The following is a 26,626-nucleotide window of genomic DNA, read 5'->3' as shown; positions in this document are numbered from 1 at the left end:
TGCCTTTGTGAAAGGCTGACTCCCAAGTTCTATCCCCAATCCCTGGCTAACCTTTGGGAGGACACTGCCACCCTCTGAAATGTCCTCCCCAGCTGTTTACCTTCCCTGGGGCAAACCACCCCAGCGCAGACTGTGAATCCCACTTTGTGTGACACCATTCAATTGAAGCCTGGAGTGAAGCTGCCTGGCGCCAGGGCTGGACAACAGAGTGTTTTCTCCCAAAGTGAAGGAACTGCCCTAGCAGGAGGCCACAGAGTCCATAACCCCAGCTGCCCTGTAGGGCTGTAAACCTCACAACCTGTGAGGTGCACCTGTGTTGGGGAACCTCCTCCACCATAAACATCCCCTCTACTCTAAGCCTTGGGAGCCAGATGAGATTTTATTACCATTTTATTATCAGGAGCGTGAAATTTCCCACATATAGCCAATTTTCTCTCAGCTAGGCCCACCCGCCACGGGATCCTTAGAAGCAAAGGTAGTTTTTAAAAAAGCCTTAGACATACTTTAAAGGACACCCAAAACCAGCTTTCTCGTTGTGTTTTTCCCAGCCATGTAATTCTTAATTATTTACATATTATTTCATATATTTCTTTAATATTTGGCTCCAAGGGGCCAAATACTAAAATCCTTGAAGATACCAGACTGACAAACTCCTAATCAACACAACAGAAAAGGCCCAGAGCAGCTTGTCCCTGCAAGCTGGAGAGAGCTATGTTTTCTCCCTCAGAAAACAAACTGAAGCTTGCACTTTTTTTTGCCTCATTTGCCCCCCTGTGACCAAGTATTTACATTTTGCTGAGGACAAAATGGTGTCTCAGAGGCAGGAGGCAATTTGACTTGTCCAAATTATTTACTCTTAGTTATTTATTTAACCTTATTTACTCTTCCACCCACCGTACATTCTTCCTGTGGCTCAACATTTCTCCTCTGTCGCACCCACCTCGACCGGCAAGGAAGACGCAACACCATTGGATCCTTCTCAATCAGCCTTTATTGCAGGAACACCTTATTGATGATACGGGGACCCCGGGGAACAAAGGCACTCGCCTTAAATACAAGACAGGCTGTGGCTGTAAATTTGTCCACTGGGGATTGGTGGAGCATGAAATACCTATTTAGCATGAATATCACCCTGGCCTTGTAGGTGCTGGAGGTCTGCCAACACATGCGCTGTACGTGTTTACCACAAACGACCACCGGAGGTCGGCGCCATCTTTAGCCGCTCCCTACATCTCCCTCTTTTTTGTTTTTTTTAAAAATGAACCCATTAGGTGGAGATAGTGGTCTGAGAGAGGTCAGACATGCCTCACAGAGTGCCCAGCTCGGCCATGGCGAACCACTCTTGCAGTTAGGACTGCACCCCAATGGCTAGAGATGACTTATGTACAACACACCGTCCTGGGCTATACGTGTGTGTTTAATATTAGGGGAGAAGCAGAGCAGATGGGCATAGGACCAGCCCGAATGTTCAAACAGGGCAAGGCCACCTCTGTCTATGACTGGTCTAGATCTGGGTGTCACGTCAATACACGTCATTGCTCCTATCTTAGGTCGTTCCTCTCTAAAAACTCGGCCTTACCCATCACTGGAAATTAACCCTATCGCCACCGGGCTCCTGTCTTAGGTTGGTCCGAGCCTGAGGAAAGTTGCCCGTCTCTGGATACAATGGCTTCACATGACAGTGACAAAATATGATCTAGGGCGAACTCTCAATCTATCAGAGAGGCCAGCCATACATTGGGAGAAGCACCGCTTTCAATGCCCGCCATAGCTTGGTAAACAATCGCTTTGTGTCTGGCATGCTCTCGTTGTAAATGGCAAAAAAGCCATAGACATACTCCACATCCCAAGAGGACAATGGCCCCCCAGGCAAACATGCCAGCCCAATCTTTAAAAAATGAGAAAGCATTAGTGATCCACGAGGTGAAATCTCCAAACGTGATGGGTTCCATTCTGGTGTTGTTAAGGACAGCAATCAGCAATTGTCTCGATAATTGTTCCGCTTCCATGGATTTGAGATTTCTTTGCTCTGTTGAAAATACTGAGAAAAGTTAGCTTGCAATGGAGTAACACATAAGCCTCTAAGAGAGGAAACGCAGGACAGCTGTGTCATATGATATAATGCCTCAATTTGTTCTTGAATCAAATCTATTCGTTGGTTAGCTAATAGAAAGCCAGATGCCAAGTGGGCATTAAATTCTTCTTGTATCTCTAATGCCACTGCGGTTCTGTCTACAATCTGATTGATAGTCTCAGCTGTCTGTATTTGATTAGTCATAGGTTTAGTAGCAGCATGGCGATCCGCAGCAGAGCGGCCATGCATATCCAAAATTAAGAAATTTAGAGTAAAAAGAGCTAAAGACAACTGTTCTCTTGGTGTTTTGCCATAGGCAATTCCCCCTTTTTGTTTTTGTAAGAGCTCTTTTAAAGTACGATGTGCTCTTTCTACAATTCCTTGACCTTGGGGATTGTATGGCAATCCTGTATATGTTTGACCTGTATTGTTTGGCAAAATGTCTGAAAAGACTTTGTAGTGTAGGCAGGTCCGTTGTCTGTCTTGAGGCTGTCAGGCTTTCCCCAGGCTGTCCACGCCTCTAAGCAATGACTAATGGCATTACGAGCCTTTTCACCAGTCATCAGAGTGGCATGTATAATGCCAGAACAGGTATCAACAGAAACATGTGTATATTTTAAATTTCCAAATTGAGATATGTGTGTGACATCCATCTGCCAGAGTTTTAGTGGAATCAGACCACGAGGGTTAACTCCCACCTGAGGAGGGTGGTGAAACTGAACACAATTCTGGCAACGTAATACTACATCACGAGCTGTAGCTCTAGAGATTTTAAATTTTTGTTGAAGAGTAAAAGCAGGAACATGAAACTTTTGATGAAATTCTCTAGCAAGATCAACTGGAGCTGCATGAAAAATAAATTCTCTGCGAGTACTAGCATCCACCAAAGCGTTATTACTGGCCATGGGACCAGGCAAATTAGTATGAGCTCAAATATGTTGTATGAAAAACTTATTTTTTCTTGGTCCAAATTAATTTTTGTAATTCTAAAAGAATTTGACATATAGTACTAGTCAACCTAATTGGCCCTGTAATTTCAAGTGAGCGCACAGCGTTAACTACATAAGCAGAATCAGAAATTAAATTGAAAGAATCATGAAATCTTTTAAAAACTTCCAACACAATTTTACATTCTGTAATTTGGGGGTGCCTGGCTTCTAGGATAAGAGTTCTATAAAAATATTATCTCAATTTAGACCTGTTTCTCTAGGTTGGCTCATGTCACATATTGTCTAGAATGACTCTATGTAAATTATCAGTTTTATGTCAACTTCTTGTTATAGATGTTATAATTTTTTAACCATATCCAATAACTTAAAGGCCAATAATCTATGACCAAGGCATGTAGAACATATTTATACATTTAAAACCAGTCAGAAACAAAATTGAAGTGGTTAACACATGTCTTTAATATTTAGACCAAGCACCATTTTTGCTTTTCTACCTGTGATTTTAAAAGAAACACCTTGTCACCTGCTAAGTCTAATAACAACTCAGGGATTTTTCTAAGAGAAACAGCCATCAGCTCCCATACCAAGAAGCTGAGGAGCTGCTGGCGCCTTTAAGATCAGCTCCTGCAGATGCTCCGCCCCCGGGCAACTTGTCCAGCTGACCTAGGCTCTTTGCTGCAGGTACAGGGCTCCAAAGGCCGATTGAAACTGCGTTTTACTCATTTGTTCTCTTTTCAGAAACGAGTTAAGACCAAATCAAGGTGTGAATGACCGGCAGATAAAGTTTTTACCATTTTTTCTTTTGAACATGAAACATAAAACATTTAAACAATGAGAAACAAAATCCACAGACATAAACTGACAGACATGGACAGCTTGGTGCACCAAGGACAGACAATAGACATAGAGGGAAAAAACTAGATGATGTCCCACTGAAAGGACTCAGATATCTTATCTATGGAGTTCAGAACCAGAAATAAGCATTTCTCTAATAGGAGCCAGCAGAGAGGCAGGACGTCTCTTACCTTTCTTCTGTTCCCAGGAGAGCTCTGAAAGTTTTTCTCTTTCTCCAAAGCATCTGTGGAGAGTCTGGGAGGACTGTTTTTCCCAAACCCATTCTCTCTCATGTCTAGGGTGTAAACTGTCTCTAATCAGGGTCCAAAGACTAAAACATAACTCTAAAAGAATGCATACACAAAAACACTTTACCATTACCTTGTCTCTTTTTTATTACAAGTTTTACTCATGCTAGCCCAAATCATTGAGGCCTTTTCTAGCCCATCTTACCCCAATACGTCCCTGTTTTATGGCTCCAGGAGATAAGGGCCAAAAGGTTTTATGGCCCCTGGTTCTTGGAACAGAGCTACTAAATCAGGAGAAGGATCGGATCTTCAAGTCCTTATTATTTTTATCTCGTCCTGTTGGAGTAAAAGTTGGTCAGAGTTGATGAAGCATCTGCATTTGAAACACATCTGGTTAGGCTTGGGCCTGGAATGTTCTCTGTTTTAACTTTTACCTTTGGCTGTTGGCAGTTTTGTAGTCCGAGGGGCTTCTCTGTCCCCCAACCTGGGGCATTTTGACCACAGGGGCAGGAACTGGCTGCTGTGGGGATAGGATCAAAGGCACTCTCCATGTTAATGATGACTAACGAGAAAAATCACTTAATGCTGGAGACTGACTTCTCTCTTGGAATAAAACCAACAGATAAGGCAGGCTCCCTGAAAGAACTTCTCTTAATGAGCACTCTCTTTCTGTGAGCAAAAGTTGAAGGTCTGGCCACTAAAAGCAGAAATTCTTTTCTTGTTCTTGTTTTCCTTAGAGTCCTCCCCCACTTCACTCTCAGCCTTTTCAGATCATTCCTCCTGTAGCCTTTCTTTTTTTTTTTTTTAAAGATTTATTTATTGTATATGAGTACACTGTAGCTGTCTTCAGACACACCAGAAGAGGGCATCGAATCTCATTACAGATGGTTGTGAGCCACCATGTGGTTGCTGGGATTTGAACTCAGGACCTCAGGAAGAGCAGTCGGTGCTCTTAACCACTGAGCCATCTCTCCAGCCCCTCCTGTAGCCTTTCTAACGCAGCCTGTCCCTTTAAGGTTCCTTGTTCCCAAGCAAAATTTAAATCTTTCCCAGCTTTTCTTAGCTGTCCACCTCGAGATTCCCAGAGAGCGAGCCAAGGTGCAATGGCAATCGCACTCACTAAGAAATCTCTCTATAGTGCTTCTTTTTATCCTAAGCCTTTTTCTTTTAAACAGCTCCTGAAGAGCCAGAAAAATTGGGTGAGACTGAGCAGTCTCCATGTTCACTGTAGCAGCTCCGCAGCTAGTTTCGCTCCCCCCCTACTGTGTGGGCTGGGAGCACAAGCACAGATAAAACACTATGCTTCAAAAATTAAGGTTGGTTATCAACCAACACACCGCCACTAGAGCAGGGTCCATAAAATTAAGTTTCCTTTCACTACACCTGTTCCATAGCCGGAGAGAGGCAGGCTCTGGTTAAACTCCCCCAGTCTCCGTGGGTGAGACAGTATCAGCCAAGAGCCTCAATTTGAGCGATAACAAAAGCTGAGTTGACTCCATAGGTTTTGACTGACTCTGTTAATTGTTTTATTGTCTTAAAGTCAACAGGTTCATGATGTCGCTGCCCGTTTGCATCCAGAAAAACTGGAAAACTCAATCCTAACTCTTTCCATACTTCCGGGCAAAAAGAAGTACTTCCTGCAGGCTTCACCATTGTTTTACCTTGAAAGTTATACACGGGTGCAGGAGGTGCTGTTGGCATAATTGCCTTCTTATTTAAGTCCTTGGCTTGTTTCTGCACAGCGTAAGTGTTTGGCCAGTCAGAATGATAAATCTCTTTCTCATAATGAGCTACCTCCTCCTCAAGGTCAGCTAAGTCACTATCACGAAACTCTGAATCACTAGACATCTCCAAGGTCAATGCCTTTAATGAGGGACAAATTTTTTTTTGTTCCTAAATCCTGATTACTATTCTCGCCTTTGTCTATCCTCTTCTTGATCTTTTCTGCCTTTTCTTTTACCTCTTTTCCTCCTTTTCTTTTCTTTCCTTCCTTCAAAACTTTCTCTCCTTCTGACATACTCTCCTGTTGCTCTGTAAGGATTCTCTGATCTGTCCTAACAGCTTCTTCACATCGTTTATCTTCCAAGCGGCACGGATCATACGCTAAAGCGGCCTTGTCCCTGGTTTAAGCTTGCCCACTGTAGTCTCCTTATCCAGATCTTTCCCCAGCTTCTCCCATGCTCTCAAAGTGAGCGACCCTGACACTATAAACCACGGGGCACAATGGTTACACTCATCAAGAAAACTCAGCAGGATTTTCTTTTCAATTTTAAGCTTACGCTAACCAAGAAGATCCTGAAGAGCTGACAGGAGCGGGGTGGAGTGTGAGCTTCCCATGCTTTTACGACCTTATTTACGATCGATTTACAAGCAAGGGGAGCTGGCGAGCTGGCGTGTTTATTTACACACGATCTTGTGGCTCATCATGGACTCTTCCCAACAAATGCATCCATGCCCTGGACGGTGGCAATTCAGACAGAAGCAACACCACAACACAAAAAGAGTATAAGGCAAAAGTGCTAGTCCAACCCACAAAGGAACAAATGGAAAAGACAACATTACCATGCTCCACAAACCCCTTTTTGCCTCTAAACCAAGGCTATCTTTGTCTCTGCTTATCCAGAGAACTTTATTGTCCTACTAGGGAAGTTTTACAATCCCTTATCCCGGAGCTTTATCGTCCCAACTTCAGGAACTTTACCGTTCCACTTATAGGAATTCTATTGTCCCAATTCTGGCAACTAACTGCCCCTACTGGGAACTTACCAACATCGACCGTCCTGAGGCTGAAAAAGTTCTGGATCCAGACGAGAAAAGATAATTTTCTCGGGTCTCCGTAAGGGCCACCAGTTGTCGCGCCCACCTCGACTGGCAAGGAAGACGCAACACCGTTGGATCCTTCTCAATCAGCCTTTATTGCAGGAACACCTTATTGATGATACAGGGACCCCGGGGAACAAAGGCACTCGCCTTAAATACAAGACAGGCTGTGGCTGTAAATTTGTCCACTGGGGATTGGTGGAGCATGAAATACCTATTTAGCATGAATATCACCCTGGCCTTGTAGGGGCTGGGGGTCTGCCAACACATGCGCTGTAGTTGTTTACCACAAATGACCACCAGATGTCGGCGCCATCTTTAGCCGCTCCCTACACTGGCTCAGCATCCCTCCATTCAGCAGAACAATAGCTCTAACATTGACTGGAGGTCTAGCCTACAAATTAGAGGCAAACCAAAATCAAAGATGGAATCCCCACAGCTTGATTTCCTAGTGTTCTCTTTCTTGTATAAATGCCCATCCTCCCATGCACTCCTACTCTCCAACAACCCACCCCTGCCAACCTGAGAAGGGTAGGCTAGCTTGTGAATTCTGACCAACAGAATGGGGCCATAGTGATCAGAATTCACTTCAATGGCCTTTCTGTCTTGCCAGTCAACACCATATCTCCACTGGTTCTGAGGAAGCTATATACTGCCTTAGGAGGGCAACACATAGTAAAGAACTCCAGAGAGCCTCTGGTCACCAGCCAGCAAGAACCAAACTCTGCCAAGAGACCTGTAAATGAGCTTCTGGAGTCTTGAGATAGCACCACAACCATGGTTGACTTTGGTTGCAGCCATGTGATAGACCCTTGAAGCAAGGGCCTCATTTAAGCCATAACACATTCTTAATTCATAATGACCCTGAGAATTACTAAATATGTGTTGTCTTAAGGCATTTCATTTGAGAGGAGTTGCTGGACATAAATAGATAACCAAATCAGGAGAACACTGTGCTAAGGAAACTAAACTTGAAGAGTGTTTGTATTTTTTGGTTTGTTTGTTTGATTGTTTGTTTTTTAAGTGATTACTGTCACGTGACTAGTATATGTCAAAGCTTATCTTTAAACCCAGTTTTGTCTTGTCTCTAGACTTCTACCTTCAACTGCAAATTGTACTGACTCAATGGCATTTTTACTTTGCAACGTAACTTAGGTTAGATTCACCTCTGGCTATGCTACCAGCTGTCAAATGGCACCTCCTACATTTCATGATGCAGAATAACTCAAACACTAGTCCCGTTCCCTGTGGTGGGTAAATTTTTCCACCACTCTACAAATGACCCTTTGTATCCCTCAAGGCATGAAGCAGCAGTCTTCAGAATGCTTTCCTGGACAACAACTTGTTTTAGAAGCCTCTTGCTCAGCACATACCCCACGATTACTTCCCAAGGTGGAATGTCTTCCCATATCTCTCTTGTGATCCAATTAGACACCTTCAGTATGTTTTGGGAGAAGAAAAGTTGTTTTATTCTGAGCCTGTCAAATGCCTAGAAATTCGAAGAGTATTTGTTGAGTGAGTAAAGCCAAGCAAGCCGTCCTGGGACTAGGACCCAGTTTTGCTGACCCAGAACAGCGGTCTTTCTCACTATCCACCCCACCTTTTCTACTAATTGGACCTAATTTGTAATCCTCTTTACCAGGCTGCTTAGCAACACACCCACTACTGTACTCCAGTTTTCATCAATCTCTCATTCATTTGGCAACATTCCTGCAAGCTTACCCAGGTGGGTAAGTTATGAGGGCTTTCATGACCTAGTCCTCGACCTCACCGGCCCATGATCACAATTATGTTTGGAAACTGAAGCATAAGTACAAGGCTCTAACATACCATGTAGTCACCAGCAAAACAGGCAAACTGACTTTGAAAGTAAAGATAGTACTGGATTTGATTCCTACATAATCTGAGGATCAAGAAGTGAATCCGGCAGAGAGATGGCAGAAGTGTATGGTCTTGTGTCCCTGAATTACAGCTGTGCTTAAACAGACATTCTTTGGAGTTTCTACATTTATTTTTAAATGACTCCATGGCACCAAAAGAGAGGCTTCTCCTTTAATATGTCACTTTGTGTCTTTGGGAAAAGGCAATTTCTGTCAGCTGTTCCACTAATCAGAGGGAAGAGCTGCTTCTCTGGTACCTATATCTCCATTTGCAAGGATAGAATTTCTGTGAGCTGCCCAGCTGGCTGAAGAGGCAGAGGCCCCTTTCAAGCTCAGATTATAAGGGACTACAGAAATGTTTAGTCCTTTTGGATTGGGTCCTTACGGTGACTGATACCATTTGAGAACTGAGATTATTTTATCTCCCTCAAGATAGGGACAGAACCAGACACCATGCTTCCCAATAGATCTCACTTGACTCTCCACACATTCCTATTATGAATACTGTGACCTCAATAATGATGATACTTCCTGTTATTTTGCTTAGGAAAATGAAAGCACATCTGTTCCTCTGTGTGCAGATAGATGCAAGTTCTCAAGAGCACATTCCATGCATAGGTGGGGGAGCATGCTCCATGGTGAGTCAGATGAGCATGCTCCAAGGATGGGCCAGAAGTATATGCTCCATGGACTGTCAGACAAGCATGCCCCATGCAAAGTTAGAGGAGCACACTCTCTGTGTAGACCAGCTCTTGTAGTACTCAGGGACTCTTTGCATAACTTTGCTATCCAACTATATTCCAAGGTTGGTGTGATGGCCTGTGAAAAAATAGAATAGGGCAAATTAGCACGTCTTCTCAGACTGAGGCTCACGTGAAATTATGTTGTGCCTAAGAAATACCACGCGCAAGATAGTATTTGATGTAAGATGTACAGTGTATAACGACTGTGAGTCTTGCAGTCTTGTCGTCTGTGTTACTGAGCATGTAGGTTTCCTATAATTTTAAATAAAGAGATGGTATGGGGGGGCATTCAGATTCTTTCCCAACAGCCTTCCTCTTCTTTTCTTTGGACTCAAAAGCTTCATACTGTTCAGATTCTAAGTGCAGCAAAGCTAGGAATGGTGGCCCTCATTCTGACAGATAACTAAAATTGGTCCTGCAGTCATGATTACAGTTGCTACCTCTTCCATTGCAGAACACATCCCCTGGATTTCTGAAACTGAGTGTTAGGGCTTTTTCTATGCACCCCTAGGACAGCATTGAGTTGTTAATTAGGTGCAGCTGAAGGGGCTGGAGACTGCTCAGGAGTTAAAAGAATTTGCTGCTCTCATGGAGCCCCTGAGTTTGGTACTGAGCACCTACTTCATGCAACTCAGGACTGTCTCATACTCTAGGGAATGTGGAAACCAGAGACATGCAGAAACACATACCTACACGTAGTTAAAAATCATAATAAAAGTAAGCCATAGAGGCATTAACAAAAACAGAATGGAACAAGATGCTTTAATAAGACTTACTGAAAAAGACGTATGCATTATTTATTTCTGGAAGATTGGGAGCTGCAGGTAGGTGGCCATGAAAAACTAAGGCAATAAAATACAAACCCATGGATAAAGGGTGATGCCTGAATGCCTTTTCTCATTCCTACAAGTGTCTCCTGTGTCTTCTACCATTCCCTTTCTATTGGCCTTTCTCCTAATCCCTAACTATACCCCAGTCAAGCCATTAATGTTTTTCTCTACTTCCTACAGCATTGATTTCCTTCCTCTGCATTTTTAGAGTCTCTGCTGAGAAGGAATTTACACTAGCCAGCTGCCTTCCTTTACAATACAGGGAAATGGACTGTTCCATTTCCACCAATAGATGGCTCAGATCGAGACCAGCTATGAAATCATATGACAAAATTCTCTATGCAATTTCCAGCCTTTTACCTTTAGACCTCTTTGGTATTTCTCGCCCTTCTGGAGTCTCTTTCTAGAAATTCTCTGCCTGGCTCTCCTCTCTGGTCATCTCCTTATATTCTTCCTTAAGGTCTTGGTTTTACGCCTCTGCTCTAAAAGCATGTCATTACTGAGACCTGATTCTCTTTCTGCTACATGCCAATCTGGAGTGTCCAGACTCTTCTAATGGCCCCTCATCACAGCGAGAGTCTCAGACCCAGCCCTGAGCCTTTGGCTTTATACTCATATCCAGCCTTTTGCTGAGTTTCCCCTGAGACTCCACATCAAGAACTAGAAGAATTTCTAAATTCCATGTTTCTTCTAAAGGCATGTATTGTTACCATTAGCCTGCTGCAGGTCCTCATTGTATCTCACCTGCTCCCTATGGTAGAAGAAATGGTAGCTTAACTTATTCGTTGTTTATTCCCAGTTTCCCATGCCAAGACCTTTTATACAAGGAGAAATACTGCTTGCTTAGCTTTTCTTACAGCCAAAGGTGGCCAATGGAGATGGTATGTACCTGACTTGCAGAAATCTACTGAGGCTGTTGGTCTTTGGAAGGGCCTTTATGATGGATGATAAAGGAACTGTTGGCTTATATCCCACTCTTGTATCAATAAACACAATTGCAAGGTCCTGTGCTCAACCAATCATCTTCTTATGGCAGAATGGCCTCTAGGAGAGCAAAGCATGACAAAGCCAAACTGCAGAGAGCAGAGTACCTGAATCAGTCACTGCCCTCCTGTCACCACCCCTTCACTGTGAGAGAAAACACACCGCTGCTGGCATAAGATTTTCTTACATGTAGGCATTCCTATGCCTTATTAATACACTCTTCACTTAACCCTGCACTGTCCATAAAATTTAAACAAATCTATGGTATATCTCTGTCTGACATGCTTGGGTGGAGCTTCCCCAACTTCCTGAAAAGCTAATGCTGTTCTGTATCTCCTCTGATATATCCTGTTCTTTCCAGCCTTACATCATCAGAATACTGAACTGTTTCTCTCCAGTACCCCATCTGCAAAAACAGCTGGATCCTGGTATACCTCAGTGGATGCTGCTCCTTGCCATTCCCATCTGCAGATGTTCCAAAGAACCTGCTCTTTCTGCATGCCTAATACTTGGGCATATGTTTCTCAGCCTTTCATTTAAACTCTCCAGTACTCTAGTTAGGTCTGTCGTTTCCAAAGGCTCCAGGGTTTGAACTGTAGTTTCATGTCATGGTATGTCTTTGACACACTCTGTCTGACTCTGTCTCTGTGCTCTCTTATCTACCTTATGTAGTCACTTAAGAATGCTTGTTTCTCTCAACACAGGACAAGAGACAGCTTTACAAATGTATTCCTGGCTGGCTTTGCATAGTCATTGGAATGTGGTCAGCGATGCATAGTATTTCTTTATCTTATTTTTCATAGCACGGACCTGCTACACAGGGATGTTCAGTAAACCCTTGCTGATATGAATAGGAAAAAATACTACTAGAATGGTTTTCCTAACTCCCACACTTTCTCCTGTATAATCCACTCCCTGATCCTTTGCATTCTTGCTACATTCTTGATTGTTACTAGGAATACATGAGACTTGAGTTAAAAAACAAAGAAAAACAAGAAGCAAACCCACACACAAATTATACTTAAGTATATTGTATCAGTCTCTATGTCCTCCACACAGAAGTCGTCCCCTCCCCAGACTCTGTTTCTCTGAGGTTCTACTTTTCATTTCCTTTAAGACTTTCCCAGCTGCCCTAACACAGAGTTCTGTAAATAAATGCTGGTGTACTTCTGATGATGCAGAAAGATCTCATGGCTGCCCAAATATAACATCAGTGTGAGCTGTCTCCACTGGGTAGTGAAAGCAGCCATGTTTTCAGTTATCTTTGGCTTTCTTTGTGCTGTTTGCCTAGATATGCTGTGCTTTTCCCCAAATCAAATCACCTGTTATTGTTACATGTGACCTGCTGGCCACCAGCACTTCCTCTAGAACTTGGTACTTGAGCCAGAACGATGTTCCTGAAGTCAATGATAGCAATAGCAAGCCTTAACTGAGCCATCTATAACGTACAGGGCTCGGCCTGGGCACTCTTTCCACTGTTTTGTTTATCCGGTAATCGTGCCTCATTTTCAGATACAGAAATGGAGTGTAGAGGGATTATCTGCCTTAACCAAGAACCCACTCACCAAGAGTGAAAACCAAACTTCAAGCCCACGCTATCTGACCTCTGACCTCCCTCAAAACATGGGCAACAGCTGAACCTCTAATTCTGCCAGCCAGTTCTTGTGTTCCAGATTTTCATGAAGCTAGAATTATATGTGCTCAACTAGACATACCTCATAAAATTAGAGGACTTTAAATATCTGAATTCTTTAGACTGAAAAAATATGACACCAAGCCCTTTAAAAGCTTGCAGTCTAGACTTGTTCAGGATGTTCTCATAATTTATTAAAAATTTATTACACAATAGACATTGCAATGGATTAGCAATCTTCATCACATCGTATGAGATAAGAAAATTGAGATTTTGAAATTTTAAGTGGCTTACTCGTGCTCCAATAGATAACAGTAGCTAAATGAAAATCTGAATGGCTCGAAAAGCAACCCCACCCATAAATATAACTATGCTTCATTAATCCAGCAGCAGGAACAGGGGCTGTAAGCCATCCAGAATTACTTCAAAGTTCTCAGAATTCTTCTGAGAATGAGCATCACACATTATACCACAACATAAAATACTAAATGAAGAGTGGGTTCCACTGAGATGGTATCATTTACTGGTAGTAGAATGTCATGTCACACACTGCATGTCTCTTCCTACTGAAAAACTATTGTCATGATTATCCTGGGCAGTAGTGAGTTCTCACTTTCTCAGTGATGGAAAAGGGGGCTATATTCTAAGGCTGCTTTTCTACTTTGTTTTGGTCATTTTGTTGGCTACTTTTAGCTGTCATTTTTACACAATCTGGAATCACCTGGGAAGAGAGTCTTACTTAGGAATTGTTTCAATCATGTTGGACTATACGCACGTTTTGGTGGTTGAGGTGGTGGTGGTGGTAGATATCTTTAATTTTTTTTTAAATCTCAGCACACAACGACTATCTTACTCTTGGTACCAAGTTTTGTTCTAGTCTTATTTTTCTTACTGTCATTACATATCCTGGCAAGAATCAACTTAGGGAACAAGGGATTATGGTGGCTTGAATGAGAATGGCTGCCAACGGTTCATACGTTTGAATACTTAGTAAGAAGTCCTAGCTCACTATGGGCAGCACCAATCCCTAGGTTGGGCCCTGAACTATATATAGAAGTGAAAAAAGCTTCTAAGTAACTATCCGTGCAAATATGCTCTCTTTACTCTTGATTGTGAATATTCGTCAGCCATCTGCCTCAAATTCCTGCAATTCCTATGATTTTCCTGAAATAATGGATTGTTACCTGAAATTATAACTCAAATAAACTCTGAGTTTGTCACTATTCTATTGCTATGAGGAGATACCATGACTGAAGCAACTCTTGTAAAAGAAAACATTTAATTGGGGGCTTGCTTACAGTTTTATAAAATCAGTACACGTTATCATGGCCAGAAGCAAGTAAGAAGGTGCTGGGGCAGTAACTGAGACCTGTACCTCCTAATATATCCCAGAATGATACACTGGACTTTGCAACCTCTAAACCCACTCCTCCAATAACATGCCTCCTCCAATAAGGCCATACCTATTCCCAAAGGCCACACCTCCTAATCCTTCTCAAATAATTCAACTCCCGGATGACTGAGTATTCAAACATATAAGCCTATTGGGGTTCATATACAAAAGAATGTAAATGATCAAACTAAATACTACACCAAGGACTGTGGAGGACCAACCCACTAATTGGACATTCTGTGCATGTGATGGCTTGATGTTAGAGTTTCTCCTAAAAGGAAGAAACACACAATGTAAAGCTATAAAATTATAGGATACCACAAACTGTGCTTTCCTCTTTGTGAAACATTAACAGACTTTAAAAATTCGGTTTTTACAAAAATCACGAGCAACAGAATACCGAGGCAGCCACATGCCCCTCCCTCTATAAGAGGTCTGAAATGGCACTGTTGTTTTTTCCTGATCTTTGAGAAGAAACAATCAGACAATTTCAGTTGGGTTCTATTGAAAAGACCTCATTGGGATCTAGAGGTGAGGTGGTCCATTCAGATATTTTGATGTTCAGAAGCCTACCTCCAAGAAGAAAACCAGTCCAACCAACTTAGCCTCAACACAACCCTTTTCTTCTGGTCAACTTTAAATAGTGGGAGGGAAAAATAAAACAATAAAAGCCTAAAGCATAATAAGGTTATGAGGAGGTAAAGAGCTACTATATTGATAAAAAACTCCACAAAGGTCCGCTGAGGTTATCCAAAGCTAGAACTGAAGCATATAGATTCACTGAATCCCAGACAGTTATATAACACAAGTGTCATGTATTTTACACACTGCAGGGCCCCTAAGAATTGCACCCCAAGCACCATCAACTGTGTCCTGTGTATTGAGGACTTACACATTCTGTTTAAGTAGTTTCTGACTACATGTGTTCTCTACTGTGTGGTGATATTTTGGTACTATCCCTCTAGGACCTTGCCCATCCTACAGGCTTGCCTTCTCTTGGGCATGCTTGAGGTTTTAGGCACAGTCAAAACAATAGGCCATTTCTTTCCATTCCCCCTCTGTATTGTTAAGTCAGCAGAAGATAAAGCAGGTCGGATTGCACTAAAGGTACCTTGGCTGAATTATAATTAATTTTGTTAGGTTTTCCGTTTTTAATTTTCATCGCATTTTTGTGTGTATGTATGTATATACATGTATGGGTGTGGAGGTCAGAGGCCAACTTGTGGGTGGTAGGTCCTTCTACCATATGTGATCCAGGTATTGAATTCAAGTCATCAGGCTTTGTGGCAAAAACCTTTTGCTGAGCCTTCATGCTGGTCCTCAATTTTTATAATAGTTCTTCATGAGGAAAATGGACTTGACAAACAGATCTTATATTCAATATTATTCTTACTGTTGGCGAACTTTCCCATATTGATGTAAAAGGGTAAAAAAAACCCTCCTAAACATTAATGATTGAACAAGGTAGCATTCAACTAAATGGGTGGCTCCTCAGCTAGGCTTTGAGAAATTAGAAATCTACAGAAATAGCCAAGCCCAGGAGTTTAATGTAGGCCTTGTTCTGTCTGAGAACAGAATTTCGACTAGATGTTGACCCTTCACATCATTGTGTTGAACATTGAGCGTCCTATTTCCCCAGTCCATCCCTCTCCTGTATTCTGCTGAAATCTGTGGCACTGCTCTGTGTAAGGCGATGCGAGTCAGGGATAAGGCATACCCTATCATTGGATGAGAAGGAAGGGCAAGTGGGGAAATGTCTAGGAAGGAGGGAGGAGAAGGAGAGGTGAGGAAAATCAAGATGGAGACAACAGAGCAGGATGATCCAGGTCCAGGTGGATAGTTTTCCAAAGCATTGTTTAAATTTGGCTTATGAGAAAGGAACAGATTTGTTTGGTTCACATGGTATAAAAGAAACCAGTATGTTTACTTCCCTTTGACTCACTCTTTTTGTGAGCTACATTTTAAAAGGACAAAGTTTTGCATTTTGCCATATATTCATAAGTGTATGTTCATCCAAATTACTGGCAGTATTTCATTATTTTTGCCTAAGAAGATGTTGTCTGATTCCTGGCAGCTGTAGTGACTGGTGTTTGCAGGATTCTGGGATTCGTACTGCAGGCCTCATGATCGCACAGCAAGTTCTTTCAACCTGGGAAGTATCTGTCTAATCATCAGAGCTGTAGTTTATAAGGAGGCAAATATAGATTTAAACATGGACACTAAGGGAGGAGAAACACACATGAGAGCATGACAGGCATGAGAGAAGGAGAGGCAGATGTGGGGAGTTGAGCTGTGTAAAGCAAAGACAGAGTGAGCTGGGGCCAAGAACAGATAATTAGAAAAACTTTTAATTAATTAATTAATTAATTAAGTCATTAACGTATTCTGTGTCCATATGTCTATATATGTTAGTGTGTGTATATGGAGACCAGAGGACAAATGAGTGGGGAGGTCGTCCTCCTACCCCATGGATTGCAGTGATAGAATTTGGATCCTTATAGGTGATGACAAGTTCATTTACCCCCTTTTAAAAGTGACAATTTTTATTTTTATTTTTTTGTGTGCGTGTGTATGGCAGGATTTGTATGTGTGAATGTTGTAGAAATTGTTTAATCCTCACACAGGGTTTCTCCCCTGCCTCTGACTACTTAGTTCCTAGATAAAAGACACCCACAAGCTTTATATTTACATTAATCAGCAAAGGAGCTGGGCAGATATGGATCCTCTTGATGTTATGTCTGTTTCACAGCCAATAATCCCACTATAAAATTAAATTTCCTATGTCTGGGCTTCTCCTAACACCAATTAGCCAACCTACCTGACCCATGGAGGCTTCCTCCTCCCTTCACATTCTTTTCCCCTCATGGTTCTTCTCTGATGCCAGAAGTCCTGGAATGCTAAACTCTGTCTCTGTGTCTTCTGCCCAGCTGTTGACTGTTGGCATCTTTATTCACTTATCAGAAATAATTTGGGGAAAAGATCACATCTCATCACTTGGGTCTACTTGTGGACTCTTGTCTCTGGGACAATCAGGCCTTGGGGGTCTGCAGTTAGCATTACAATGCACAGCAACAGACCAAACCACAAAACAAGGAGGTCAGGGGCATCTGGTGGGAGTCAGGTTTCAGTGTAGGTCCCAGGTTACATCAGGCTTGGCGACACAAGAACATTTACCCATTGAGCTATCTTATTGGCTCATGAAAAAGCTTTTGCAGGCTCCTTTGGCCTGGTGGCTCTGCATATGTGAGCTCGCATGTGTGGAGGCCAGAGGACAACCTTGGGGTTTACTCTTCAGGTGCCATCAATAGGACAGGTTGACTTGGCCATCTGGCTAGGGAGGATATGGAGTCTCTGTCTCCCCAGCACAAGTGTGTGCCACCAAACCAGGTTTCTTTATTGTTGTTGTTATTTTAATTTGCTTCTTGTGTTTGGACTCAAGTTTATTATCTGAGTTTCTGGCCCCATGGCTTTCTATGTGTGCAGGAGAGGACAAAAAAATGTCTGTGATCGATGCGTGTATTGTATATGATTGTTCTTGAGTCCAGCATAAAACTGAACAAAATGTTCCTTTCTGGCTTAGTCTTGTTTGATCACACTCAAGGTTTAAGAGGAACTTCTTTGTTTTTTTTTAAATTTTTTATTAGGTATACTTTTTATTTACATTTCCATGTTATTCCCCTTCCCGGTTTCCTGTCCATTCACTCTCCCACCCTTCCAAGAGGGTCTTCTTCCAGGTTTAATTATAGGACATGGGTTATATAATTCTCTAAACTCCATGATTCTTACATCTAAGACTACTAAGTGTGTACTTTGTTTCATTTTTTCCCTTTTGGCACAATCTCAATTATGTAGCTGAAATGTGGAATAAATTACTAATACTAAAATCATTAAGTGTTCTTAAGTTCACTAAGGCACAGGCCAAGAGATTGGAAAAGACTGGATCTGATGCAAATACTGAGACTTTTCTATTGCCTGTGCTGGCCCGAAGGTAGGCAGCTAATCCACAGAGGGCAGCATTTCTCTGGCTATTCAGGACCACGGGTCACTCTGTCTGCTTAGCCATTCTCTACGGATTTCATTTGACACTATTTTAGTCTACTGTAGAGAAATGACAGGAAGCAACTGCTCCTAGCTTGTCAGCTGCAGGGCATGCTAGGATGGTTTGGTCACTCCCAGCACACTGAGATACCGAGGAGGCACACTTCCTTAAGCAGAGGACTCTGGTGACTCTTACTCACAAGTAAGCTGCAAACCTGAGGACGTGGCCTTCATGATCATTCTCTCGTGAGAAAGTAACTTTGTTTATAGGTTAATTAGACAACAGCACATCTAACAGATCGAAGAGTTGGACTGCTGACAAGTTTCTCAGTTTGCAAAGAAGTTTGCATCACTTCGATCCAAGATATGCTATTGGTAGGGAAGCAGCAGCTGGTGAGAACTATAAATTGTGGGAAACTTTTATCCTGCTTTGCCTTTAAAAGAAGTTGAAACTGAATAAACTGTGCATTGGCTGACTGGGCTGTGAACCCCCCATATCCAGGTTAATGAAAACCTCACTTGAGACCTCAATGTACTAGACTGTAGCATTGAATCCATTTTTCTGCTTTGGCTCCATAGTTAGTCATGGAACTGCTCAAGAGTTCTCTGAATGAAACACACACGTGCCCAGATGTGCGCATGCACATGCACATGCACATGCACATGCACACGCGCACACACACGCACACACACACACACACACACACACACACACACACACACTCACGCCCATGCACGCACATCAGTTAATTTTGATACGCCTCGAGTAAGCCCAATGGCTGGACATTTCTAATCCTCCTGACATCTAGCATACATTTCCCTCTGGTATCCCAGGAGGGATCTATGTTTAAATCTGTGTTTTATCTTTGTTGCTCTGTTACCTTCTGGGAAAGTCTCCACTTTCCCTATAGGGTCCTATTCCCTTCCACCTATATTGTAGGCTGCTTTCTCTCTTGCAGATCTTAAATCTAAATATGGATCATGTTGATTCTCTTCATTCTCCCCTCTCTCAATCCCTTGCCCTTTCTTTCTGTCTTTCTACCCAGTCATTGGTTATATGGCAACTCTTTATGTTCAATTAAAGGACTCCAGGAGCCTCAGGCCTGGAAGTGTGGTTTTTTGGGGAGCCAAAATAAGACAATGCTCAACACCAGATGTTGACCCTTTACACATATATTCTTGATATTAAATTAAGCAACGTTCTTTAAGAATATTGGAATTTGATCCTCAGTACTAGGGAGGGTAAACATAAAGAAGGAAATGGCAGACATTTTGACTGTGGCCTCGGTTCATATGTTGCTGGATAGAACTTAGTCACATGCACACTCTTGATTTGATAGTCACCTAGGAAATATAATTCACAGTTCCCAACTCTGTACCCTATTAAAGATATAGGAAATGTGAAAGGAAGATAGAACATAACAGTACAGACTCTCTCAAAATTCTCTTAGACCTCTGGGTTTGTATTCCATTTATTTAAGCATTTCTGAGTGCTCTGTATTCTTTTAGTGGCCATTCTCTGATCCACATTTTTATCTTTAAGCCATTAACTACACCATTTAAAACTGTGCTGAAATGCTAAAATGCTTAAAACATAAAAATGTAACATTTTGATGATCCTTTTTTAGTTATCGTTTTATGTGTAAAGGTATTTTTGCTTGCTTGTATGTCTCTACACCACATTCTTGCCTGGCAACCACAGAGGCTAGAAGACAGCATTGGGTACTCCCGGTACTAGAGTTAAAGACAGATGTGAATCACCATGTGGGTGCTGGCAGTGGAGCCCACCATAGTCCTCTGAGAGAGAAGCCATTGCCCTTGGCTGCTCAGCCATCTCTTTGGTCCCAACCAGTTTTACATGGGTTGTTCAGTAACATTAATACAGTGTGCAACAGACATTATCAACATTCGTCAGTAAATCCCTTTCAGCTTGACCTAAGATGCTCCTGTTATTACCCCAACCCCAAAACACACTCTCCTATTTTCAGTATCTCCTAAATACTTGAAGTATCTGGTCTGAGTGGGATGGTAGAGCAGTTTAACTTTACAAATGACTGCTTTTCGTACCATCTTGTTTTCATGACCATGCTGTTGCACATCCTAAATTTCCTAAGTCTAAATAATATTTCATATGTGAATGTGGCATGTTTTGTTTTTTGATATTATATCAATGTATATTTGGGATTGCTTTCACCTTTTAGCTACTATGAATGCTGCTGTTGGGAATACAGTTGTACAGATAAATGTTTCATTGTGAGCAAGTGGACCATGACATCAGACAGAAGAGCTCAGAAGGTTTAGTGATCTCAAACACCATGAATCTCAGAATTGATAATGGTAGGAATGAGGCCATTGCCTGCTCTAAAACATGTAACCAGGACACCACACTGAGAAGATCAGGACTATTAGTCACGTAGGAAAAACACCTGGAATCCTTCCCCATGCAAATAGAGCATCACTAGCTTCTCAAACTGATCCAGTGAGAAGCATCTTCCCTCGGATCCCACTCTACTTCTCCAAAAGTATATTTCCTATTCACATTTAATAAAGTACAGAAGCTATGTTACCTAGAGTAATCTGAGAGTGTCTGTTTTACTGATCTGTAACTCTTGGGAAAGAGCTTTCTCTCCAGAAGCTGTCATCAGAAGCTTTCATCTGGACCTTGGCACAGCCTCCTCCCATCAGCAAAGCCTACTGCTGCTAATGCCACCCTGGCACTGGCACTGGCACTGCCACAGTAGCAGAGGAGACACAGGACCCTGGCTACCTCTCCTGTATTGTCCTCCCAAACCTCCCGGCTTTCCTTGTAAGAGCTGTTAACACTCTGCCAATTTGCTGCCAGACCAGAGACCCTGGGAAGCAACTCAATCCATTTTCACCAAGGGCCACATCTACTTTGAGTTTGGTCTATACTCAGAAGTGGACATAGATAATGTAGTGCTGTAGTAATGATTTGGAGTTCTGCTACGCTTTTTCCCACAGTGGGAGCATCATTATATCCTCTCACCTAGTTCCTCTCTTGGGCAATGAAAGTAAGAGGATCAGGAATTCTGGCTATTTGGGTTACATAGAGTCTGACTCAAGGGAAAAAAGGGCTGAGGAAAGAGTTAAGTGGTAGAGCACTTGCTTAGGGCACACATGACACTGGATTCAATACTTAGATTATGCCCAACACCCTGAACCCCAGTACCCATCCGCTTGGGTGTGAGGAGGCCTCTCCTACGGGTTTTGTATGATTGGTGACTGGGAGCATATTTTCCTGTGCTTATTGGCCATCCATACATCAAACCTGTTAGATTACTTTTTGAGTGATGATAAAATTAGTTTTAAGTAGCCTATATCTTTATCGCTTATTGCATATAATTTCACATACTTTCTTCTATTTCGTAAGTTGTCTTTTCACTGCTGTGTGATTTGATACAATTTTAACTTAAATATTTATTTTCTTAATGTGTATGAGTGTTGTGGATTGGTTGTAATGCTATTTGTGTTCATTTGGCTCCCAAAAGCACATGGGAACCACATGTCTGCCTGTAAGACTCTGAGGGTCCTTACCTCCAGTTGGCTCTGATTAGTAATAAAGTTGCTGGTGGCCAATGGCTGGGCAGGGAGACAGAGGCGGGACTTGGGAATCACCATTGACAGGGAAATTGAAGGTCCTGGCCTGAGAAATGTAGGACAGGGAGACAAAGACACAGAAACACTGACAACATGTAAGAGTTGGAGATCAAGGCACATGAGGGCTGCAGGCTTGGGTCTGTGGCTGCCAGTATTGAAAATAGGCTTCAGTAAGAAATAATTAAAGCATATGGGAGGGGAGATTGTTTTAGTTACAGGGATGTTTAGATGGGTCCAGACATTTCGATGTTTAAAGTATATTAAATAGAAGGCTCTGAGTGTGTGTGTGTGTGTGTGTGTGTGTGTGTGTGTGTGTGTGTGTCTGTGTGTGTCTGTGTGTCTGTGTGTCTGTGTGTCTGTGTGTATGTCTGTGTGTGTTTCATTCGCGAATCCAGAGCATTTTGGCGGGCGGTGAGGATTGTGATTGTGTGCTGTTGCCACCGGCGGCAGCATTTGAGTGCTGATATTTATTAATTCAACATACGAATATTTGACTACATGTTTGTATGTTTACAGCATGCATGTAGAGGCCAGAAAATGGTGCATATCCTGAAACTGGAGTTACAGATGGTTCCAAGTTGCCTTGTGTGCGCTGGATACTAAACCTTAGTCCTGTGCAAGAGAAGCAAGTGTTCTCAAGTGCTGAACCATCTCTTCAGCTCCAGTTTTTCCTTTTTCTCCCCAAAAGTTTAATTAAGAGTTTTAGTTGACACACAAAATCATGGGATTTATTCTTGTCATGGATCCCCTTCTGCTTTCATAGTATTACGTCTGAGTATTTTCTAGTTTATCTACTTTGTTGTGAGTATATGTTCATATCATATCCAAGAAATCATTAACAAATCCACTGTCAAAATATTTACCTATTTTCTTTTTCTTGAGTTCAGTAGTTTTGGTGTTATGTTTAAGTCCATTTTAAAATCTATTATGAATTAATATTCATATATAGTGTAAGCTAATGGTCCATCTTCTTTTGCATGTGATATCCCAGTTTCACTAACTCTCTTCATTTAAAAGACTGTCCCATTGATTTCTTACGGAGAAGCCCCTTTAAATAAAAATGTCCCTGGATTGCACTATACCTTAAGGTCCTCAGTTGTAAGTAACTGCCTAAGTAGGAAACTGATGGCTAAGGTAAGGGGGAAAGGTACTGAGAAGAGAAATAAGTGTGGGCCCAAACCCAGCTTATCTCGCCTTGTTTAAGAGTGGCCCCAGGATGCTTTCTCTACATTTTTGGCACATTATGTGTTATGTCATACAACTAAAATGGGCACAACAGTGAACTCATTGTACATTTGTTTTAGGTAACAAATATTTCTTGTAACTATTAAGTGAGGGTAAGGTAGCACTTTGTATTTGGTTATTGGTTTGTTTGAGATAGGATCTAACTACATAGCCATCTAGCCTCTGTTGGCTTGAACTCAGAATGTTCTTGCCTTAGCTTCTTCCTGTGTTCTGGGATTACAGGTGTGACTTACTGTACCTGGCTTGTTCTTCTTACGTCTCCTCCCCACAACACCACCATTACCACTCCTAGGTAGCCCAAACCAGCCATAACTGTTCAGCCTCAGTCTTCTGAATTTTGAAATTACGGGGGGGGGGGGGGGCAGGCAAGCTTCATTTTCTTTCATTAATACTTCATATCTTTAGGAGTTACAAATGCCATTAGCTGTATTTGGGAGCATTTTGTCAGGGTGTGATAAATGAGCTCTTTATTATTTATTGTATAAGTAATTTTCTTAGTAAATATGTGAAATGCCACTTTTGCAAAACCTGATTGTTCCTAATGAAGATAGTTCCTTTGACAAATATTAAAATTAAGAATCAAATGTGGTAGTGTATGCCAAGACCCAGTCTGAGTCAGTAGGATAACTTTGAGTTCTAGGCCATCTTTGGCTATAGAGACCCTATGTTTGAAAAACCAAAAAATAAGCAAAATTAAGTAAAGCTTACCAATGCCCATGTAAGCAGACAAAAGGAACTTTTTGATGGGGTGTGAGAGGCCCCTTAACATGTACATGGAAGTCCAGAATGAGCTGCTACTCCTGTGCCCATCAAGAAGGACACATGCTTTAGTAATCCTGTAAGTCCAGAAGCCTATTGTAAACATTCTAAATCCATGCTGCTCTATCATTCCCCTTCCATTGTAGGGAAGCCAGCTGGCAGACTGTTGTGGTATGTTGAATGGAACAGGGCAGAGTTATACTTTATAGTCACTGATTGGCTGACATTTAGTATTTTTGCCTTAATATTTCTTTACAGTTTTAGCTTACAAAACCTTTCAGTGGTTGAGGCACTTTGGGCAACTTTCCTAGAGTCATATGAAAAGAAGAAGTAAGAACTGTGTGGTACCATGAAAGAGAGCCTGGTTCCTGGTTGAACTAAGGCTAGAAATCCCGGTGACACTGAAGAGACAGTAGGCATTTTGCCTGACTCCTGGGAAACTAGGCAGATCACAAGCCCACAGCCCTCCATAGATTCCTGGCCATCAGTCATAGAAGGGTAATGCCTCAAGTCCCTCCACAGGTAGAGGACATGGCCTGTGGTCTCATAGACTCAAGACAGATCTCCATTTTAATGAGGTACCAAAGGCCTGGAGGCTTAGCCAATAACCTTTCCTTCCTAGATATTTCACCCTTCAAAAGGTACTTAATCGCAAGTCCACCCTAAGAAGTGGGGTACGGTTTTAATCATTCACTTTTCACCATGCTGATAAATATCATAAAACCATGGACTGCCTCATTTTATTGGGATTCGCCATGGTGAGCCACAGAGAAGGCCTTAGAGTACAGAGCCAGCATCTAATCTCCTGCAGAAGGCCTCCATGCTCTCCCAACCACAGGAACCACCACAACCAAGCCAAAGCAAGCACCCCCTCACCAAGCCAAAGTCTCGCCTCAAAGGACCAGCTAGAGGCCCCCTTCTTTCCCCTTCAGCCCGGGACTAGATCCAGTTCCATGGTCCCCAACTCCATTCTCAACTCTTCTGTGGCATTCAGGGGCACCTGGATGCCTAAGAGCACAAGAACCAGACAGCCCCTGTCTTGTTGCAGGCCCAAGGAACCTCCCCAATCCCTCAGGCAGCTCCAGTGGTCCTGTGCCTCAGACTACATTTCATCATCCCCAGAGCAGTGTCCCTTGACTTCCCATACAACCACTGGTCGATGGGGTAAGTGCAGTCATCTCCCAAATCCCGCCTATTGTATCCTTGCCCTGTGGCAGAGTGGACATGGATATCACGCAACCCTACACTGGGGAATTTTACACTATTTTTAGCTGACTGATTTAAATCAGTCTCATCTGTTCAAAACTCTTTTACTTTTAAACCTTGAGGAGACTCTATTCAGAACTTAAATCTAAAACTTAAATAAGAAAAAGACTGCTAAATACAGGATTAAACAATGGAACCCTCCTTGCTTGACATATTTACGTTCAGTTCTCTTTACTCTGATCACATCTCTACCTAATATCCACATATGGCCCCACATGGGGATTTTCTGATCACTACTCAGTCACATTTCTTGTTAATAGGTGAAGAGATCTGAGGCTCACAGCTCATGAATATACCCTGTATAATAGCTAAGGTGGCAGTCCTTTGATTAAGATCTGAGCTGAGGTCTTTCATTAGTAAATCCTTTCCATTGTGTCTCTCTGTAGCGGTTGGATGGTGCCTTTAAGTAACTTTATGCTTTGTATAGACTTCTTTCTTTCTTTTTTTTCACTTAAATCCCTATAGTGTGTAGTCTTCTTCTTCTTCTTCTTCTTCTTCTTCTTCTTCTTCTTCTTCTTCTTCTTCTTCTTCTTCTTCTTCTTCTTCTTCTCCTTCTTCTTCTTTTTATTAACTTGAGTATTTCTTATATACATTTCACGTGTTATTCCCTTTCCCGGTCTCTGGGCAAACATCCCCCTCCCCTTCTTTATGGGTGCTCCCCTCCCCATCCTCCCCCCCTTGCCGCTCTCCCCCCAACAATCTAGTTCACTGGGGGTTCAGTCTTAGCAGGACCCAGGGCTTACCCTTCCACTGGTGCTCTTACTAGGATATTCATTGCTACCAATGAGGTCAGAGTCCAGGGTCAGTCCATGTATAGTCTTTAGGTAGTGGCTTAGTCCCTGGAAGCTCTGGTTGCTTGGCATTGTCGTACATATGGGGTCTCGAGCCCCTTCAAGCTCTTCCAGTTCTTTCTCTGATTCCTTCAACGGGGGTCCTATTCTCAATTGAGTGGTTTGCTGCTGGCATAGGCCTCTGTGTTTGCTGTATTCTAGCTGTGTCTCTCGGGAGAGATATACATCCGGCTCCTGTCGGCCTGCCCTTCTTTGCTTCATCCATCTTGTCTAATTGGATGGCTGCATATGCATGGGCCACATGTGGGGCAGGCTCTGAATGGGTGTTCCTTCTGTGCCTGTTTTAATCTTTGCCTCTCTATTCCCTGCCAAGGGTATTCTTGTTCCCCTTTTAAAGAAGGAGTGAAGCATTCACATTTTGATCATCCGTCTTGACTTTCATGTGTTCTAGGCATCTACGGTAATTCAAGCATTTGAGCTAATAGCCACTTTTCAATGAGTTCATACCATGCGTGTTTTT

General features: G+C 42.4%; 1 long non-coding RNA gene and 1 pseudogene across 1 annotated transcript; both read right to left on the bottom strand.

Moving 5' to 3' along the window:
- The window catches only part of LOC148006609 (uncharacterized), a 2,902,548-nt pseudogene that overhangs the window by 2,751,993 nt on the left and 123,929 nt on the right, over window positions 1–26,626 (bottom strand).
- Window positions 3,829–7,057, bottom strand: LOC134485559 (uncharacterized). Its single transcript, XR_015673239.1, has 3 exons — window positions 6,873–7,057; window positions 4,541–4,626; window positions 3,829–4,442 (listed from the first exon to the last, which is right to left on the bottom strand). It is a non-coding gene; the product is annotated as an uncharacterized LOC134485559 (long non-coding RNA).

This window comes from Rattus norvegicus, chromosome 2 (genome assembly GCF_021556685.1).
Source record: "Rattus norvegicus strain SHRSP/BbbUtx chromosome 2, alternate assembly SHRSP_T2T, whole genome shotgun sequence".
NCBI lineage: Eukaryota > Metazoa > Chordata > Mammalia > Rodentia > Muridae > Rattus > Rattus norvegicus.
Note: the sequence above shows the minus strand (reverse complement) of the source record. Positions and strands in the feature narration are given on the sequence as shown.